Source organism: Euprymna scolopes, chromosome 32 (assembly GCF_053919585.1).
Source record: "Euprymna scolopes isolate OS-2025 chromosome 32, ASM5391958v1, whole genome shotgun sequence".
In the NCBI taxonomy this organism is placed as follows: Eukaryota; Metazoa; Mollusca; class Cephalopoda; order Sepiida; family Sepiolidae; genus Euprymna; species Euprymna scolopes.
Window position 1 is genome coordinate 79,534,341 of NC_136513.1, and position 22,397 is coordinate 79,556,737.

A 22,397-nucleotide genomic window follows, 5' to 3' on the forward strand; every position below is an offset into this window, starting at 1 on the left:
ATTTTTTTTGTCAATTTGTGGATTTCAAAAGACTATCATTTGTTTCTACATTTATAATTAGTTCTTCTATCTATGTTTTTGCTACTATATTAACCCATCTCTTCAAAAAAAAAAAAATATCCGGGAAAATGGTATGCTGCCCGAGAACAGGTACTATAATGCACTCCCACCAAAAAAAATTTAAAAAAAGTATGAAGTAGTTCGTAAGAGAATGAGTTCATGACAACAGAATAAATACAAAATTACCCCCCCCAAAAAAAAGATAAAGTAATCTGTAGGAAGATAATATAGCAGGGCTTTACATTGCGGATTAAACAGTCCCATTTGCAAATAATCTATCAAGTGACGGCTAGAAATAATAATAAAACGCTTATCTTTTGACGATTGGGTTTTTTCACTGACGATCTTTCAAAGCTTATTGCTGCGTGGAAAATGCCTTTTCAACTTTAATTAAAAAAAAACAACAAAAAACGAGCAAAGTCAAATTATTTAAATAAAAAGTTTCAGATTTACCTTGGCCTTCGATACAAGATCACAATGTAGTATCTGTTCTGATGCTACACACTTCATCTTTTCCATCCTCGGTCGGTGGAGGAGAAATATTTAATGACTGAGATAATATTTATTTTTGTTTCTATCCAGAGTGCCCCTTTTTGGGGAACTGCATTTTCACCACATTAAAAACCGACCTTGTGTCTAACTCTGCCCTCGTGGGGAGGCAAGTAAATAGGAACAATATATGCTTTTTTAATGAAGGCTGTTTAATAAAAACATCTACAAAAAATTTGAATGTTTATACCTTTTAAGTCTTAACGTAAAATTCGGTGCATATTTAGAATTACTTAGTTGAAAAACAATAAATAAACCAGAAAAATATTTGATGTATGTACTCGTCACAGAACGAAGGTATCATATTCCAAAAATCATGTAGGTTTGGTTAGTAATTTTTCTATTTGGCTAGTAAACGAAAATATTTAGTTGTCAAAGGTCAAATAAAGATAAATCTGTCCGTAGATCCCTGTACCGTGACCCCGAAAGAGATACTATACTTCTCTCACCAGAAAAAGGAGGAGGTAATGCCTGGAATTGTTGCCCGAAATTAAATGATGATCAACGAATGTTTCACGCTCCTATGTTTTTATTGTTTTTGAAATGGGTGAAATCGTCCATTTTTTTTTTTTTTTTTTTTTCCAGTCAAATTAATAGATTGCATGCTCTAGTTGGGAACCCAACAACGCAATGCAAGTGAAGGAAGCTTCACATGCATTGCCACTATGACTTAATCCACAATACATTGTAGTTTACATTGCACTGTAGAGAGCCTACTGTTGATTTTATAAAATCATGTTTTATGTATAATTGCTTGAATTAAAGTTTAAAATGCAAACGTCAAGTCTCATACTTCAGTTGTGCTCTAAACAGAAACATTCATTTCGAACGTGCCCTTATCTTATCAAAGACTACTGTTGATATTATATGCCTGGCCTTAGTGCTTGTGCAGTAATAAAACTTGTAAAATGCACTTGTAACGTTAGGCTGTGTAAGGTGTTAACTTTGCTCAAAGTCGCCTGTTCTTTCTTTTATCGGAGTTTTTTGATTATTGATACTTATTGAAGACATTCCAGTGCAAAACCTACCTAAGAACTATCCAAGAAAACTGCCAAAAACAAAGTATCTCTGTGTGAAATTTAATAAAAATTGGCCCAGTTGTTTTCAAGTGCCTTCTATATAATAGTAGAGATTGAGACCATTTATTGAATGTTTATTAAAATCAAAAATCAAATTTTAAAATCCTGTTTTGAAATATTATAATTTCGCAAAAGTCCACCAGAATGCATTTCAATTTCTTTTCTCTCATATTAATGAAGCTAGAAAGATATGCAACTAAAGTTTGCATATTTTTTGCTAATATATCACTATACCCCAATCCGATTCCACCCACCCCTAAAAAAAGATAATCACTGGAAAGCAATGAAACAGATGCTACATTACTCCCTCCAGAAGAAGGGGAAATAATACCTGGGAGCATGATATCATAATGAATGAACATATATTATACTACCTTCATAAAGGAGGAGATAATACATGATAGCAGAAGAGATACAATACTCATTGCTTGCCAAACTGAGCTTTGAAACCTAGTACATTAATCTATACTAGCAGGACCTGTGGAAATTCCACAGGGGATTCATTGATATGTAATATATTGATGTTGGCATTCTGTAGATGTTCAGTGTAAATGTAGACGCTCTGATATTATTGTAGCTCTTGTGTTAAAACTGCAAAAGTATTTATCCAAGCTAGCAGGGACGTCCGACATAGCCAAGTCGTAAAATACGCTTAAATATGATATTTTAATTCTTGCAGATTTTGTATATATTATTATACAGTTAATGTTCTATCGATTTTTATATATTATAAAATTGTGATTAAAAAAAACATATCTATATGACTTGAGTTCATCAGCTTGAATCGAAACCGAATCCTAAATTTATATATATATAAAAACTTTAGTTCCTTCAGTTATAATCGAAACCAAAACTTATGAAGAATTCTTGACAAAATTATTTTAAAAAAATAGATTACTAAGATGCCATGAGCTAAAACTGAAACCAAGACTTATAAAGAATTCTTGATAAAATTATTTTTAAAAAATAGATTATTGGAGTGCCATTAGCTATAATCGAAACCAAAACCAAAACTTATGAATAATTCTTGGTAAAATTATTTATGACAAGAAATGGAAGTACATAATTAAACAATCCAAATATAAGCGTGACACAGAAAATAGCACACTATCGTATTAATATCTATATAAATAAAGCAGTAGATGTATGTGTGTCTGTAAATGTTTAACTGATAAACTCTTAAACTACTGGTCGTATAACACTGAAATTAATAGGAAATAGTAATCATTACCAAGGATGGTTTATAACAAGTAAAATCTTTGTTTGGATGGATGAATAATGCGTACAGAAATGTCTGTAAGTTGAATTGCAGAATGGTCATTTCAATTTGCCGACATATTTCTATTACTTTTGTGCAAATTCATTCACAGCTTGGAGTGGTTTAATTTTGAATCTTATCTATCTGTTGATAGCTCAAATGGTAGGGAATGCAGCTTGTGCGCAAATGTTTAAGTTTCAATTCCAGCTGATGATACTAAAGTCATTTTTATTAACTTTTGAAATTTGTTTTATATCTAATATTCAATAGAGAATTGGCTCTGTAATAATAAATACGAAATCTGCGTGAATCAAAATATATTTAAATGTATTTTACGACCGGGCAAGACCGGGCACGCCCAACTAGTTTCAAATAATATAAACACTCTCTCTGGCTTCTTCCCTCTCTCTAACTCTCGTTTTACGTTCTCTCTTTCTCCAATAATGATATGACTCCCCCTACCTCCCCAATCCAATCCCTTCTTAAATAAGCCTCAAATGCAAAAAAAAAAAAAAAAAAAAAATGCAGAATTGTCATTTTTTCCATTTTTTTTTTTTTAATTATTTTTTTTATTTTTTTTTAGTTATTTTTTTCTGTGCAATGACTATTGTTTAGCTTCCAACTCCTCCTCTATTGAATTTACACAGACAACCGCTTTCCGCAATTGCAGTTTCCATTAAGTGCTTTTCTATCTTGGAAATATCACTGACTGATCTGCAGGAAAACCATTAAAATAATAAAATCAAAACGTTAAACAAGAATTGGACAAAGAAATTGGAGAAGACAAAAAAAAAAAAAAAAATAATAATGATAAATAACAAAAGCATCAACATAAGTAAAAGACACATAAAACTCTGGGAGCAGATGCTGGGATTTAAAATTGACTCGGATTACTGTGTAACACCTCGAAGGAGTCTACTAAACCGAGAGGAAAACACAATCTTCACAATACATCTTTTGCTAAGCAGCTTGGCAACATTCTAAAATCTGGTCTTTTTTTTTACGGTTTGTTTTAAAAATAAAAGAGTTTTGTTTTATGTTTTTAAAAATTTTTTTTTTTTTTTGTATTTTTATAAGCCGAGAAAGGAAATTTGCATTTTCATTTTATTTTATGTCTTACTGAAATGAATGATGACCATTTTGTGACTTTACCATTTTTAGGATTGCTAAGCTCACATTTTCATGGTAGGAAAACGAGATCTTCCTAAAATAAAATAATAAATAAAAATGGTATCTTTAGGAATAAGTGTCCAATAAAATTTTAGTACGTCTGTCATCATTTCTGAGTTTCACTTCAATGCCTCCATTTAGCCTCAAAAGACAAAGGACAGCTGTGCGAGTTAGGCAAGTGTTGAGCAATCCCCAACCACACATCTCCTGAATTGGCACTGTTTGGGTCCAGTGGCAAAAAGAAGTCCAGGACAACTGGAAACAATGCCAAGATAAGCAGAGACCACATACAGCACCTGGAAGTCCCAAATGGTCACCCATTTTAATACTGACCAGGTTCAATGTTGCTTAACTTCAGTGATCCCACGTGATTATGCCATACTAGTATGAGTTTCACTGAACACTTCTAAAACTGATGAACGTCAGTGAACTTCACTGAGCAATTTCCATGATACAGAAAAATTAAAAAAAATTTTTTTTATCCCAATCCTAAACTAGTTTTAATTTTGCAAAGTCGATTTAGTTTGGTTTATATTGTAGGTAGAATTGTATGGAATTTGAATCCTGACTGCAAATTTCTGGATATTTTTACCTAAAAAGCACCAAAAAAGTTTACCAGGCAAAAATGAACAGACGAATCTTGTCTCTCATCTGTAAGAGTTTTATTAAGAACCAGCAAGCCGCCGAGTGATGGTAAAATATGCATTTTTTTTTTTTTTTTTGTGATTCCTTTAGAGAAATCTGACCAACAATGAACCAAAACCTATGAAGAACACTAACCATGATTCCGTCTATGACATGAACATGCTACGATACAAAAAGAAGAAAATACACATAAATGTTGTATTTTAATTAACACAGAAATTAAGGAATATGCATGCGATTATTATATTTTTTCTAAACAGTTCTTGTAAGTAAAAATAAATAAAAATACTCAAGCTAAAGTTGAAACAAAAACCTAAAAACATTGCGTAAAGTACGATAACCATTTCATCAGCTTGACATGACTTTTAAATAGCGTTTTCAAACCAACTCATACTTAACATAAGGAAGCTGTCATATTTCATGACTGCACATGCATAGTCATGGAAAAAGGTGAAAACATAAAAACATGGTGGCTTCCCTCGTACCAATTTTTCAATTTTGACTCCTTACCAACCCTTTTTTCCGGATTAAAATGGATTAAAAAGTTTTCCGCGTGTCTGAATACACTATATATCAAATTTCAAGTCTGTAAGTAAAAAGTTCATAGAGTATATAGGTTGAGAAGTGTCCTCACACATGCATATTCTCACTTTTATAGATATAAAGACTATGGCGTTGTTCTGTTTGCAATATCATTTTCGTTTGTTATGCTTAAGTTTAAAATATCGTTTTGTAGCTAACAGAACAGATTAAATTCTATTCGTTGGTCTATCAGGTTTCAAATAGCTTTTTACAGACGTTTGAAAAAAAGAAATAACATTTTATTTCACAATGAACCGTTTCAAATGATCTTTTAAACCGTTTCAGACAAAAAAGTGCTAAGTTTAAAGTAGCATTTTTGGGGTGAATAAGTTATGAAACGATCACATTTGAAATATTTGTCATTGTCTTAAACAGTAAAGTTTAAAATGCTATTTTTGTTGTCCGAGAGTTTAAAATATTTTATTATCTAAAAAATTAAAACATCAATTAGATTTTTTTTTTTTAATCTGAACTAGTCAAGTTTAAAAAAGCATTTTTTTTGTCTGAAATGGTCAAGTTTTAAAAAGCATTTTTTGTTATCTGAAACGGTCAAGTTTGAAATAGCATTTTTTGTTGTCTAAAACGGTCAAGTTTGAAATAGCATTTTTTGTTGTCTAAAACGGTCAAGTTTGATATAGCATTTGGTCAAGTTTGAAATAGCATTTTTTGTTGTCTGAAATGGTCAAGTTTGAAATAGCATTTTTTGTTGTCTGGAATAGTCAAGTTTGAAATAGCATTTTTTGTTGTCTGAAATGGTCAAGTTTGAAATAGCATTTTTTGTTGTCTGAAATAGTCAAGTTTGAAATAGCATTTTGTGTTGTCTGAAATGGTCAAGTTTGAAATAGCATTTTTTGTTGTCTGAAATGGTCAAGTTTGAAATAGCATTTTTTGTTGTCTGAAGTAGTCAAGTTTGAAATAGCATTTTTTGTTGTCTGAAATGGTCAATTTTAAAATAATTGATTTTAATTGAGCTGTCATAGTTACATTTTGAAAAAAAAAAAAAAACACTGACGTTTTTTGCCCATATTTTAGTTTAAAATGTTATTTTCATCCATCTGTCATCTTACTTTTAAAATAACATTTTTGTTTTTGTCCGTGATGCTTCCATTTTTAAATAGCATTTTTCTTGTTCAACAAGCAGATAGAATCGGCGCAGGCTGAAACTATCCATTCTTTTTTTTTTTTTTTTTTCTTCAAATCATGTCTTAAAACTTTCAAACAAGATTAGCAACTTTTTCTTAGATGTTTTGACTTTCTGTCATTCCTTGACAGCAAATCAAACTTTTATTAGAAGAATTATCTGCCACCTGGGTCAGTGAAATCATCATTTTCCGACCTGTATAGGTGGAAATATCAGACTTGCTCAAATTATGTTATCTAGTAAATTCCATGAAAAAAAAAAAAACCTATAAACAGTCTGCAGAGTAAAACGCACAATCTGATTGGTTCTGTAGAAGAGTTTCTGGTTTTATTTAATTTGCATACACTTAGATATATTTTCTTATTTTCTTTTTTAAATGTGCACAGTACTGCATTACATTTGGTCGTAGACCTCGAAAATTGGTTGACAATTGTTGGTCCATCGGGCAAATGTGGTTGCACTGAAGTTGCTTTCTGAACTAATCATTGGTGAATCTTTGATTCTGACTCTGAAATCTGGAGTTCTTTCGTAAAATTTTTGGAGTCTCAAATGATATGACTTGTAGACCCGCTGCAGTCCTGGATATGACCTTAAACTATATCCAATGGTGAGGCCCCAGTTTTTGGGCTTTGGGGAGTGTGGAGCCACCTTTTAATTACCGTTGCTCCCAGGTCCACTCTGACCCAAGTGGTAGTACCTGTTAGGGTCTCAACTATGGGTTAAATAGAAACCAACTTAAAAAAAAAAAAAATTCTATTAAAAATTTTTCTTCAAAATTACAAGATTCATCATTAAATAACCTGAAAAGAGTTGATATGCCATAAAACAACCAACCAACAATGCACATGGAGCGTGTTAAATAGTTTTCAACCAGGATAACAGTGAGATTTTCATAGAAAAATTGCTAAGTAGTAACTAGTTCTAAGTGGCAGTCTTTTGGAGATTGGTGGTTCAGTCCTCACTATGTGATATACTAGTAATACAAGAGTAGTTCCTATTTTTTTTTTAACTCAAAGTTGAAGAGCTGCAGGGAGAGAAAGTGGTACAATTAAAACGAGTGACCTTTCGTACTCTACAATTTATTTTCCTACATAGTCACCACCATTGTCAATGCACTTTTCCCAGGAATTCAATGACGCATCCTTGCTTCTGACACTCGTCCATGACAGGGGTTGCTTTCATAAGAGTTTCACATCATCAATATCTGCAATAGAAGTGAAACTTTTGGGTCATGAATGCATAAGTTCCGTCATCCTAACAGTGCAATTTGCAATCCATCATTCTCCTGATTCATTCAAGCAGGTGAAATAAAACAAAAATAGGAGGCGTTACTTTTGGAACTGAAGTCTTGAGTTCCTTCTTCAACATTTATCTTTCTATCCGCTCATATGATTGTTTGGGGATCTCCGCTGATATTGATTGTAGACTAGGAAGATATTGTACACAAGGAGTGTGTTAAACATTTGGCAACCAGGATAGTGATTGGACTCTCTATGATATTAGTGCTAATTAATGGTCAGTTCTTAGTGACAGTCTTCTGGAGGTTGAAGGTTCAATCCTTAATGCAAGCAAAAATACAATTAAGAATTAAGACTTTTACTTGGTCTTGACTGATAGAACGAGAACAAGCTACCCACAGGAATTTAATAAAGAGTTCCATTCAAAATTCTGTACACATTCCTGAGTTGAACAAGGTGTAGCTGTTGGAGGTTACATCGGCTGAAACGTTGTGAGAATAACATCTAAGATGAGAACAGATAATCCAAATGATCAATCAATCTTTATCTCGAAGATTTCGAAATATAATTCTAAATGGTGATATTTACTTCTGCCTCCAGACGTTCACTCGTCCACATACTCGACATCTTGAGCACTTAAATAGTCCCCACTTTCTTTGTATTCATTCAAGGGAAGTAACTCTTCTCACATATTAAGAATTTCTCTCATCAATCAAGCATATCATCAATATAATAATAACTAGCAGGACCTGTGGAAATTCCACAGGGGCTCATTCATATGTATTGTTGGCATTCTGTAGATATTCTGCGTAAATGGAGATGCTCTATTATTGTAGCCTTTTTTGTTAAAACTGCAAAAGTATTTATCCAATCGAGCAGGGACGCCTGGCATAGCCAGATCGTAAAATACACTTAAATATGATATTTTAATGTTTGCAGATTTCATATATATTCTTAGATATATATATAGAGAGTTAACGTTCTATCGATTTTTATATATTATAAAGTTGCAATTTCAAAAATAAAAAATATATCTATATGACTTGGGTTCATCAGCTTGAATCGAAACTGAATCCCAAGCTTATATATATATATATATATATATATATATATATATATATATATATATATATATATATATATAACTTTAGTTCCTTCAGCTATAATCGAAACCAAAACTTATGAAGAATTCTGGATAAAATTATTTATAAAAAAAAATAGATTACTAAGATTCCATCAGCTAAAACCGAAACCAAAACTTATGAAGAATTCTTGATAAAATTGTTTGAAAAAATAAATTATTTGAGTGCCATTAGCTATAATCAAAACCAAAACTATGAATAATTCTTAGTAAAATTATTTATACAAAAATTAAATGACTTGAGTGCCATCAGCTATAAAAATCAAAACTTATGAATAGTTCTTGGTAAAATTATTTATTATAAGAAATGGAAGTACATAATAATCAAACGACCTGGATGTAAATATGGCACAGAAAATAACATACACACTATTGTATTAATGTATAGATAATATTATTATCTGTAAATAATATTATATTATATATTATTAATATCGCCCCCCTCCACACACACACTCTGAAAATTCATATATGACAGCACCAGCCTCGACTGGTAGCACAAAATGGTCATAAAAGTTCTGGGGAGGATTGAAAGACTAACAAGATTTCTACTTGAATTGTTCAGAGAATAAGAGTATTTAGTACTCTATAACTGCAAGATCTGTGACACCAGGGTCGGAAAATGGGATAAAAAAAAAAGGTCAGTGCTCAAGTGAAGGAACCCTCTGACTCTGAAAAAGATACCCGTGCAGCCCCATCTGCATTCCTGGCAGGGCGCCTCAGGCGATTAGCAATAAACTAACCCCTGCTCAAAGAGAGATGGCAAAGCTTGGAAGGGTGAACCTCCTAGAACTGTACAGAACCAACATTGCACTGCAATCAACAGGGATCAAATCATTGCAGGAATGGTGTAACCTCTGTTTATTTTCAGGGCCAAGGATACAAATCCCGAGCCGGAATTGTTCAGAGAGTAATTTGGGAGCTTATTGCCACATCAATTCCAAAGAAGATTAACTTTCATTGCCAGCGAGAAATCAATGTGCGAGGATGCTGTGAGAAAAGAAAATGATTTGAAACTGGTACTAAAATCAAGGAAGGCTTGTTGTCAAATCATTTATTTACAATGAACAATCTGTGATAAATAGGGCTATGACAACAGCATATTCTTTTCCTTGTTTTGATTCTCAGCTATAAATCCATTAATATCTTATATGTTTCTATGTAGAGTGATGTGGTTCTCAGTTGATTGTGCTTAACTGTGTCGGATATATACTCGAGAGTCAAAACAATGAAAAGAATATGCTGTTGTCATAGCCCTAGTTATTGTTACGTAAAAGCGAAATCAAGTACAATTTCAAAATTTTACCAAAAAAAAAAAAACGATTTTATGAAATCATACTTGCCGATTATATTTTTTTAAATCTGAATCGTACATACAATATAAAATTACCGTAAACCAATTTTTCATTTTTATTTTTTATCCTCCGCCGTTTTTAACCTACATGAAATAAAGCAAAACTCATAAAATAAAGTTAATTTTGGTTTATAATATCAAGAATCTCATATGAGAATTATTTCTGTTAAAAACTTTTTAAATATTGAATGTTGTAAATATATTTTGACTAAAATATAGAAACCTGTCATAGTGTTATTATTAGGGCTATGACAACAGCATATTCTTTTCCTTGTTTTCATTCTCAGGTATATATCCATTGATATCTTATGTTTTTATGAGAGTGATGTGATCTGTGTCGGATATATACTAGAGAGTAAAAACAAATCATTTTTTATTTCCACTGAACAATCGGTGATAAAATTCCATGTGATAAACATAATCTACATGGTTAGCCTAAATTTCTACATGTACTGGATTATGTAGTTTACTAGCAGTTACTCGTATTAAGCACTGACAGTGTAAAAATGAAAATTGGTAGAGTAAATAGTATATATACTCATAAGATTTCATGTGGATTAATGAAATAATATATCTATATCTATAAAAGTGAAAGTGTATGTGTCTGTGTACATTTCCCTATGCAATAACTCTGTCAATTTTTAGTCTACAGACTCGAAATTTGATATATGCGTGTGTGTGCGTTTTGGAAAAATCGATGTGATTGGGTTTCGGCCAGAAATTTCACTGTTAAGAGGTCAAAGTTCAACGATTTGACCTTTGAGAACTCTACCAAACTCCTCTGACAATTTTGGGTCTAAACACTTGACATTTTAGATATTGGTTCCTTGGACAAGGATTTAACTTCACTTGATTTTAGCCCAAAACAATAAATATTAAGGGGTCATAATAAGGGTCAAAGTTTAAAAAAATTACCGTTTTTTTTTTTTGCTCAGCATACACCTCCAAACACCTGGGCAACGCCGGGCACCCATTGCTAGTGTATATATATATATATATATATATATATATATATATCATCATCATCATCGGCAGTCACTTGTGTCCGAGTAAGACTGTCCTCCGTTGTGGCTTCTGTAGGTCCTCAGGTGAGCATAGAGCCCAATCCTAGACCCAATTTGTCTTGTGCAATTTGGGCAGATAAAGGTAGTGGTGGTGGGGTGGGGTTGGGTGTGTCTGATTGATAATCTGTCCTTTCTGTGCTTGCGTTTATCCTCAGCAGCTTGATTTAGGTCACTACTATAAAGCGCAGCACCTTCGTGGACAGCGCTCCTCCATGCTAACCTGCTGCCAGCCACGTCCTCCCATGTCTCAAGGTCCATGTGAAACCGCTTTAGATTTGCTTTGATGTTGTCCTTATACCTCATCTTTTTGCCACCCTAGGCACGCTTTCCCTCAACAAGCTGAGAGTAGAAAATCGGTTTTGGGAGGCGGAGATCCGGCATTCGGACAGCATGACCAGTCCATCTGAGCTGGCGTTGAGCAACAGTAGCGGTGATAGTGGGAATGTCAGCCTCACTCAGGACGCTGGTGTTGTTGCGTCGGTCCTTCCAACTAATTCGGAGGATTTTTCGGAGGCATCTTTGGTGGTACGTCTCTAGGGTTTTTACGTGCCTCCTGTATGTGGTCCAGGTCTCTGATCCATAGAGAAGAGTGGGCAGCAAGACAGCTTTATATACCATGATTTTGGTCTTTGTCAGAAGGTCACGGTTCTCAAATACTCTCTTCCTTAGCCTTGAGGTCCTCTTCTGAGAGGGCTACAAGGGCGTTATCGTCTGCATATTGTAGCTCCATAATGGATATGGTGTTCGTTCGACCTTTGGCCCTAAATCTGTTGATGTTAAAAAGTCGCCCGTCAGTTCTGTACATAATCCGAACTCCATGAGGAAGATGTTTGCCCGTGAGATGGAGGATAGCAGTAATGAAGATGGAGAACAGGGTTGGGGCAATGACACATCCCTGTTTCACTCCCGTGTCAACCCTGAAGGGCTCTGTTTCATCTCCACTACTACTGAGGACTGTAGCTGACATATTGTCATGTAGCAGTCTCAGTACCCGAATGTACCTCTCTGGGCATCCAAACCTTGCAAGAACCAGCCAAAGGGCTTGACGGTTCACAGTCAAAGGCTTTAGTAAGGTCTATAAAAGCCATGTATAATGGTAAATTTTGCTCCCTGCACTTTTCTTGGAGTTGACGAGCAGTGAAGATCATGTCCATCGTGCCTCTATTTGGTCGAAAGCCACTTTGGGACTCGGGAAGGATGGTTTCTGCAAGGGGTGTAAGCCTGTTGGCCAAAAACATTTAATATGGAAGCAAAGGATGCAAAAAAGACAGAGCCGACCAAAGCTCAACATCGAGCAGCTGGGTGATATCACCTACCAACAACACCTCCAGGCTGCTCTTAGCGCGGACCTGTCCAAGCAGTATCCGCATGACACTGAAGAACACTGGGACAAGCTGTCCTCTGCCATCATGGACTCCAGTATAAGCATCCTAGGGCAGAAAAAGCGGAAACATCAGGATTGGTACGATGAAAACGATACCGAAATCCAACAGCTTATAGACATCAAGAGGCAAACTTTTATCACCTGACAGAATAACATCAATTGCAAGGTTAAAAGAGCTGCCCATGCCAAGGCTAAAGCGGCTGTCCAATCGACAGTCAGGAAGCTGAAGAACCTCTGGTGGATGAAGAAGGCTCAGGAGATTCAGCAGTTTGCTGACTCTGGGGACACCAGACGATTCTTTGAAGCTACAAAAGTGGTATACGGCCCCAGTTACCGTTCTCTGACCCCCCTTCGGTCTAAGGATGGGCTCACGCTGCTGAAAGGAAAGGGAGAAATAACAAATAGCTGGAAAGAGCATTACGAGGATCTTCTGAACAGGGACACCACTCCAGAGATGAAGGCCCTTGAAAAACTCCCCCAACAGCCCATAATTGAGAGCATGGGAGAACTACTCAGTCTAGAAGAGGTGCGGGATGCAATTAGGAAGATGAAAAACAATAAGGCGGCTGGTTTTGACGGCATCCCAGCAGAAATCCTGAAGAGAGGCGTGCCTGATCTTCTCAGACACATCCATGCCCTGCTGCTCAAAATATGGGAACAAGAGAAAATCCCTGCACAACTTAGAGATGCCCTAGTTGTCTCCATCTTTAAGAAGGGAGACAAGGCAAACTGTGGGAACTACCGGGGCATTTCTCTCCTCTCTACCACAGGGAAAGCCCTAGCTCGGGTTTTGGCCAACAGGATATATATATATACATACGCACACACGCATATATGATACTCTCTCCCATCGATTTCGACATATGAGCTTCCACTACAACTAGGTCCTAGATATGACCTAAAAGTATATCCGATGGTGAGGCCCCACCTTGCGGGCTTTGGGGAGTGTGGAGCCACCCTTTAATTGCCATTGCTCCCAGGTCCACTCTGATCCGGAGTGGTAGTACCTGTTAGGGTCCCAACTATGGGTTAAATAGAATCTGACGTAAAAAAAAATATACTCCATTAAAAATCGTTCCTCAAAATAACTAGATTCGACATTAAATAACCTGAAAAAGGTTGATATGCCGTAAAACAAAAACAACCAACCAACCAATCCACCATAATTAAGTTGCTCAGAAATCCACACATGTTGTCATAGCCCTAGTAATAATATTCCGTGTGAAATCTCTTAGTGACTGACTGATAAATCTTTCTTATCAATTAAGCGGCACATACTTCACACAAACACGGCTTGAACACGGTACCTTGACGTACGATGACAATAACTATTGTACAACTATTATGCTTTAACATTTCTGCCATTACTAACCGGCAGAGTGTACCATTGTCTAGCAAGGAAGTCTATCAGCATGATAACTAAGACTATGACAACAGCATATTCTTTTCATTGTTTTGACTCTCGGGTATATATCCGACACAGTTAAACACAACTGAGAACCACATCATTCTACATAAAAACATAAGATATCAATGGATATATACGTGAGAATCAAAACAAGGAAAAGAATATGCTGTTGTCATATCCCTAGTGATAATGCATAAAAGTGAAAACTTGTCGGTGAAGGTTAACAATATGCGGTATATAAGAGGTTTAGACTTGATGATCGCAGAGAAAGATTAAATCTGGACAATATTGGAAGATGTGTGCAGAAGAGGAGGCTTTGATAGTTTTGCCGCATCGAGTTCTGGAGTTAGTACAACGGTTGGGGTAGCAGTGTCAGTTGGCAGGGGAAGGCCAAGAAAAACATGGAAGAAGTGATGAAGATGAATTTGAGAGAAAGAGGGATAAATAGAGACCTGGCCAGCGATATGTTAGTTTGGAAGTCGATTTCCAAGTTGATTTTCAGCAAATCAAAAGACGGCACACCAAACAAAAGCATTAAATTTGTTAAATCTGACATTGATGTGAAATTGAACAAACTTCAACTCCAAAGACTGACGACTTATTCTTTAGATAAAAATGTCACAACAGGTTTTCTATGAATTAGTATATCTTCAAGAACTTTTCAGAAAAAAATGTCTATTGATGTTGAAATATAATTAAAGCGCATATTTTGAGTCAGTGTAATATTGTACACTTTTTTTTAATGGTGTTATTACTAGGGCTGTGACAACAGCATATTCTTTTCATTGTTTTGACTCTCTAGTATATATCCGACACAGTTAATCAACTGAGAGCCACATCACTCTATATAAAAGCATATAAAATATCAACGGATACACATTCGAGAGTCAAAACAGTGAAAAAAATATGCTGTTGTCCTAGCCCTAGTTATTACATTTTAATGGACCCAACACGTTGTAGACACCATTGAAAGAAAAAAAACCCTACTCACGTTCTTTTAATGAAAGCTTTTATATCTGGTATTTCCACCAATGCATTTTTTTTTCTAAATGTTTAAATAGTTCATGTCTCCTTCTCCGGGCGCGTGTGACTTTTCATCTTTGCTTTTCTGAACACTGGTCATGTCTCGGACACCACTTCTCCGAACATCTATATCCTTTTATCTCTACTCTGACGACATTTCGCGCAGACGGCTTGGTCATTTACATATCTTTATGCGACTGCTGCCAGCATCAGCGGCTCTGATGATTTGACAAATCAAAAGAAACCAAACCAAGCAAAAAGCATTAAATTTACTCACTGTCCTTATTTTCCCAACTTCTGTCCCATCACTGCAATGTTGCATCCTTGTGCCTGTTTTACAAGTACTTTAATAGAATGCATTCTGTTGAACTCTTAGCACTTATGTCCTTTTGACATACATATTCACTGACGAGCAGCAAAATCTCACCCCTTCACTGTTGAGGTCCCTAGATGCTGGAAAGCCTTCTTCTCTAATAATTTCTTCCCTTGGACTACTAGACTTTGGAATTCCCTCGCTGTTTCCTGCTTGCCTGATTGTACTAATCTGCAGAATTTTAAATGTAATGTGAACAGATATCTCGCTGCTCAACTCTCCACAGTTCCCCATTAGACACTATATCAAATATGTTCCAAGTGGCATTATGCCTTATTTTGGGTGAAACAAAGATTAATAAGAAAAAAGAAAATGCAGCTCAGAGTACCGTTGGGGAAGTTTGTCCGCACACATCTAAATAATGAATGTAAAATTGAGAAAATGTTCATCAAATTTATAAAAATTGCCATCAATCAAGTCGCCATCAATTCCACTCTTAATTATCATTTATCAAACGAAGCTCATTTAATTCTTAAGTTCAAAGCGAATAAATTGAAAAGGTTGATTAAAGTGAGAACACGTGTCCATGGAGTTATCTCCCTTAGATCTTACTTGCAGCAAAACATGAACCAAATTAAAGTTTTTTTTTAATTCTTTTTGTTTTTTTTTGTTTTTTTCATTTTCAATGCGAAAATGATTTTATTGCGATTTAAAAAAAAAAAAAAAAAAAAAAAAAATTTATTGATATGATTGTTTCATTTTTTTTTTTTTTTTCATTTAATTTTCATTAGTTTTGTTTTAGTTTTTAAAATTATAAAATCGCACAAATCAATTGCTGATTGTTATTGTACCATATTGCAATCAACTAAGCATTTGAATTGACTTCTCCCCACAAACTGGTGGGCGTCCTAACAAATCCGTTAAACATCAAAAATAAACAGAATCCAAGAAACACAATAACAACAGAAAATAAATCAACTACGTAAAAACAATTGTTTAAAAACGATTTTCGTTATTTAGATTATTTAGACGACTGTCATCATCTCTGATTTTATTTTCACAACGTTTCAGCCGTTGTAACTTCCAACGTTCTTCAGACATATCTTGTTGAACTTGTGGAAATTTTTAGTCAAACTTTGGAATCCGTAGGAAATTTCCAACAGAACTCTTATTTAATACACAGGGATTGCTTGTTCTTGTTCTGTCAGCCATGACTAGGTAGAGGAAGAGTAAAAAGTAAATCTTGGGTTTACTTTTGATAGCCACATAATTCTTGCTTTCATTATTTCGTCCTTTTAGTCCTCTGATTCCAGGAGCTATGTTTCTGACAAAGAGGGAAGAATTGCTGTTTTCTGGTGTTATGTTGTGTGTGTATATGAATATGTTCCAAAACGACTCTCTGATGTCCAGCTAACGACCCTCGTCTCTACCTGAATCTATATTTCATCTCGTGTCTAAAACCAACAGCTGACGTAACATAAATCTGATTATTTGTTTATCGAAACCAAAAATTGTTTTCCTGTATTTTCTATTTTCACATTCCTTTTGTAGCGATATTATTATTTCAGTTTTCAATCACTTTTCCTAATCTAATTGTTTATTCTTCTAATCATAATAATCGATCCAGCGACCCCCGCCGTCGCTCAAATCAAATAATAATAAAAATAATGTTCTTGACCTTGCCTGGCACAGTTAAAACAGATACTACATTATGATCACAGCCAAAGGGTCACATTACACTAAATCAGAATCTATTCCATCTAACACTTATCATTGGCAAGTTTTTGACCTTGAAGTAATATTTTTTTAGCTCCTTACATAAAGTGGTTTCATGCTTTGTCTGAAGCAATTTCCATTAAAAAGTTTTTAAATAATATGTAATTGTATTCTTAGCATCGCCTACCGTGGGGTTTGAACCTTCAATCTCCAGAAGACTTTCTTAAAACTGATTATTACTTAGCACTTTATAGGTTTTGCCACAAGTTTGACGAGTTGTGGAGTTCGACGAGATATTCCTGAAGAAGGTTGGAGGTTACATTGTGTGAATAAAACCCGAGATAAGAGCAGCAGTCGAAATAATCCAATTTATGGCATTACATATTTTTTGTTTTTTCTGACAGTAAGTTTTTATTTCACCAGGTCGTCAGTCTGCATGAGTATTCACGACCAACTTCATTTTTTATTAGATCATCAGAAATTGATAACTCGTTTATCAAAAATGAAATTACTGCTTATTCTGGGGTAGTTAACACCCCTATATCTATGATAGTATTGATACGTCTCGCACTATGTAAGCCAGACATTTCTACCGTCGAGCAGAGAGCGCACGTGTAGTTCTCCTCTCGGTCGGCCTGGTGGCTGGGGTGTGGTATCTGCTCTGACACTGCACCCAAGTTAAATTGCTCTTAGTCAATGGAAAAGGAAACCTTTCTATACTAAGACAATTTTATTTTTTCATACTGCCAGGGTGCATACTTTTGGGGGAGCTGGGTTTTTTCCCCACATTAAAAACGACCTTGTGTCACATTTTGTTTTTGTGGGGAAACAAATATCGAGAGCATATGCGTAGTTTAACCGCTCGCAATGAACACCAGGACCCTTTCACCTTAATATTGTGACCCCCTAAACAGGACCACAACACTGCTGTAATTTGATAGTTTTATCTGAATATTAATGTGAACACTATTGAGGGATAAATATTTTTGCCCATCATTCTGATGAGGATTGGAGTATCAACTAGTCATCATAATTATTATTACTACAACCTGCCGCAACACCTGAGGGGAAATCTTATCACAAAAATACAAAGGCATGTCTGGCTCCTTTAAAAGAGAATTATTTCTGAAAAAAAAAAGTTTTTATTTTTTAATCGGATGTTTTTGATAAAAACTACTACTAAAGAACTACTAGAAGCATCATATATTCAGGTCAGCTCTTACATCTCGGAATGTTGCAACAATCTAAGGAAACCACAAGATATATCGTATTATTGGAGTTATTCAAAGTATCCTCATTTTATGATTCCATAAAGATTCCAGAGTCCGACAAAGCACACCTGAAATAGATTAAAGGTCACATGACTGCTAATCTATATATCTATAAAAGTGAAATTGTCTGTGTGTGTACATTTCCCTACAAAACTACTCTGTCAATTTTAAGTCTACAGACTCGAGATTTGACATAAGGGCTATTGGGATTTGGGAAAATCTTATTCAGTTTTTGGCCAGAAATTTGGCTTTCAATAGGACAAATTTTAATGATTTGACTTCTGAAAACTACCAAACTCCTCCGCCAATTTTGAGTCTAAACTCTTGAAATTTTAGATGTAGGTTACCTAGACATGAGTCTAACTTTATAATATATATATATATATATATATATGTGCATATGCACATAAAGCTATGAACAGCTAGCAGTTTAATACTAGCAGTTCAACCCGGCTTTACTCAGGTCCTATGTACATAGGACCCCTGAGTAAAGCCGGGTTGAACTGCTAGTATTAAACACTTTTAAATAATCACATGAAAATAAAAATCAGCAAGGGGAATAACTCATTTTAAATTTAAGAATATAATAGAAGTTGTCTCACTTGTTTTAAAATGGGCAAATAAGTACAAATTGAAATGACTTCACTGCAACCTGGGCAACACCGGGTAGGTACATTTAGAATATAATTTCATTGAAATATTCTCAAGGTAACTCATACATCTATATATATCGAAAAGCGTAAATGTATGTATGTATGTATGTTTGTGTGTCTGCTAAAAAATTTCGACAGACAGAACAAAAATTCACAAACTTGGTCTCATATGAAAGCCCCATCCTTCGCCCGACAAATATCGAAAAATTGGCCAAAAACGTTAATTTTTTCGCCCTGAAATCAACACTTTTCTACAGGAAGGGGGGGTCAGCAAAAACCGTCCTCTCATGACGAGATCGGTTGTATGTATGCGTAAGACGACATCATAACCTAATTTAGTTTAAATATTTGAAGAACTGACACAACATTATGTACGTCGTGTTAGGCCAGTTGGTTAGAGCGTTGGGTCATTATTTAAAACATTTTGGGTTCGAATCGTGGTGTGAGATGTCTTTTTTTTTTCTTTTTTTTTCGATTTTTAAATTTTAATATTGAAGCAGGGTTATTTAAGCCATTTTGCACGTAACGTTCGTTTTTCTGTTTTTTTTTTTTTTTTTTTTTAAATTCGCTTATTCTTCGGTTTTCATTAACACCCCCACCACCCAAAAACACCCGGATACCCACCGATTTTTTAAATTTTAATATTGAAACAGGCTTATTTAAGCCATTTCTCACGTGTTTTTTTTTTTCCAGAAGTTTTAACGTTCGTTTTTCTGTTTTCTTTTTTGTTTTTGTTTTTCAGATTTTTACATTTAACATCGTTCGTTTGCTTTACGTTAGTTTTTTTTTCTTCGTTTATTATGTTTTGATTACCCCCACCCCCATACACATACCGCCCGGGTACCCCCCCCCCCCCGCGCATTATTTTTGCAGATAAGTTTTAACGTTCGTTTTTCTGTTTTCTTTTTTTACTTCGCTTATTCTTAGGTTTTCATTAACGCCTCCACCCCCGCCCGACCACACACACCTCCAAACACTTGGGCAACGCCGGGTAACCCCCCCCCCATCCGCTTCGATTTTTTAAATTTTAATATTGAAGCAGGGTTATTTAAGCCATTTTTCACGTAACGTTCTTTTTTCTGTTTTTTTTTTCTTTTTTTTTACTTCGCTTATTCTTAGGTTTTCATTAACAACCCCACCTCTGACTGACCACACACACCCAAAAACACCCGGGTACCCACCGATTTTTAAAATTTTAATATTGAAACAGTGTTATTTAACCCATTTTTCACGTAACGTTCGTTTTTCTGTTTTTTTTTTTTTTTACTTCGCTTATTCTTAGGTTTTCTTACCCCCCCCCCCCCATCCGACCACACACACCCAAAACTCCCCGATTTTTTTATTTTAATAACGAAACAGGCTTATTTAAGCCATTTTTCACGTGTTTTTTTTTGGGGGGGGGTGTTATTTTTCAGATTTTTTAAAGCAGTTTTAACGTTCGTTTCTTTTTTTGTTTTTGCATTTACATTTAACATCGTTCATTTGCCTTACGTTAGTTTTTTTATGTGTTTTTTTTTCTCGATGTTTTGATTTAACTATGTTAAGGCCTCGTAGACTTTGGGGGCTTAATGGGGGGGGGGCTGTGATGGACTTAGTCATTTCTTTTTTGCATGGTGCAGAACTCAAATTTACATATGTTCATTTTCACTAGGATTTGACGTCCCCTGGGGACTTTTGGGGCTAAATGGGGTGGGGCAAATGCTGAACTTAGTCGTTTTTTATGCCTCGTTCACCGTGGACTCACGGGGGACCATGCCTGTTTTACTTGTTTTTTGTTTTTTTTTGTTTTGTTTTTGTTTTTAAATCTAACTATCAAACTGCTTAAAACTTTTTTCTCACTCGCATGCACCTATTCCGAATTCATAGCCGTGGGCTGACATGGGTGGATTTTTTTTTTATTATTTTTACTGCACAGTAAAAATAATAAAATAAAATAAAAAATCATTTAGCAAGTATTGTCAAACTCCACTTCATTTTTTTTTATTTTATTTTATTTAATTTTTTTTTTTTTTTTTGCCCGGGCAACGCTGGGTAGATAAGGCAGCAATCTTTATAAAACACACACACACACACACACACACACACACACACACACACACACACACACACACACACACACACACACACACACACACAAGATATCGTATTATTTGAATTATTCAGAAACACATAAAGAATGCCAGGTGTTTCTTCGACCAAACTACTGTGAGAATAGCATTCAAGTTGAAAACAGTAGTTATTACAGCTTTCTTTCAAACAAAGTCCCCCAACGGTTGTTGACGCCTATATTCTGAATGTGTGGTTGTATGACGTCATCAGTCGACTGTTTCTCACCAATATTTTTATTTCATTTTTTATTATTGCACACTAAAAATTTTTAATTAAAAAAATAAATAAACAAGCAAAGTCACTCGACGGTTGCTACGGGCCTATCAGACTAAGTGATAAAAAGTGTTTCATAATTTTTTTTTATTATAAAAGTTAAAATAAAGATTTTTTTTTCTTTAATTTCAATAAATCGCTTTATAATCTGACAGACCCGCAGCAACTCATTACATGTTTTTCACTTTGTTGACAATAAGTTTTCATTTCGTATTATTTGGATTCTTCAGACTACCGTTCTTATTTTGGGTGTTATTTTAAAATTTTGGTCCATGTAATCTCCGACCTTCTTCAGACGTACCTTGCCGAAATGAGTAATCTGCATAGCATTTCAAACAAAACTTTTATTTAATTTACAGAGGTAGCAGTCCCTTGTTCGGTTAGCCATGACCAGTTAGAAGTCAATTTGCAATTGTATTTTTGAATATCGCCTGCACTGAGAATTGAACCTTCGACCTCCAGAAGTGTTTGATTTTGACAACTGAATTCTATTAAGTACTTTATACGTTATGTCACGGGTCAATGCAGACTTAGGACTTCTACCAGGTAGTGTCTGACAGAATGAGAGCATGCTAGCGAATCGGAAATGTTTGACGAGTCGCACGACAATATTTACTCTACACAGGTCTGAACGTTTCTTTCTTAGAACTACCCGCCTATGCAACACTGTTCTGCTGGCTTGCTTCTTGACCGACTACAATATCATTGCCTTCAAGTCCAATGTAAACAAGTTCGGAAAAATCTGACAATGTTCACTCTACACACGTCTGAACGCTTCTCCCTCCAGCAACCTGCTTTTATGGTGCCCGGGCGCACCTCAAAATTATGTGCGAGACGTGATTTTTTTTTTTTTTTTTTAGAACTATGCAAGACCGTGGACATTAAAAGACCACGTTCGCCATCTTGGATCTTTTTGTTTTTCCTTCTCAGCCCGCAGGACAGACAGACACGCACACGTTTTTTTTT

General features: G+C 35.0%; 1 protein-coding gene across 1 annotated transcript in view; it reads left to right on the plus strand.

The window, feature by feature from the left end:
* LOC145256176 (protein MON2 homolog) overlaps nt 1–22,397 on the plus strand; it is a 1,437,553-nt gene that overhangs the window by 793,288 nt on the left and 621,868 nt on the right. The window lies entirely within an intron of this gene.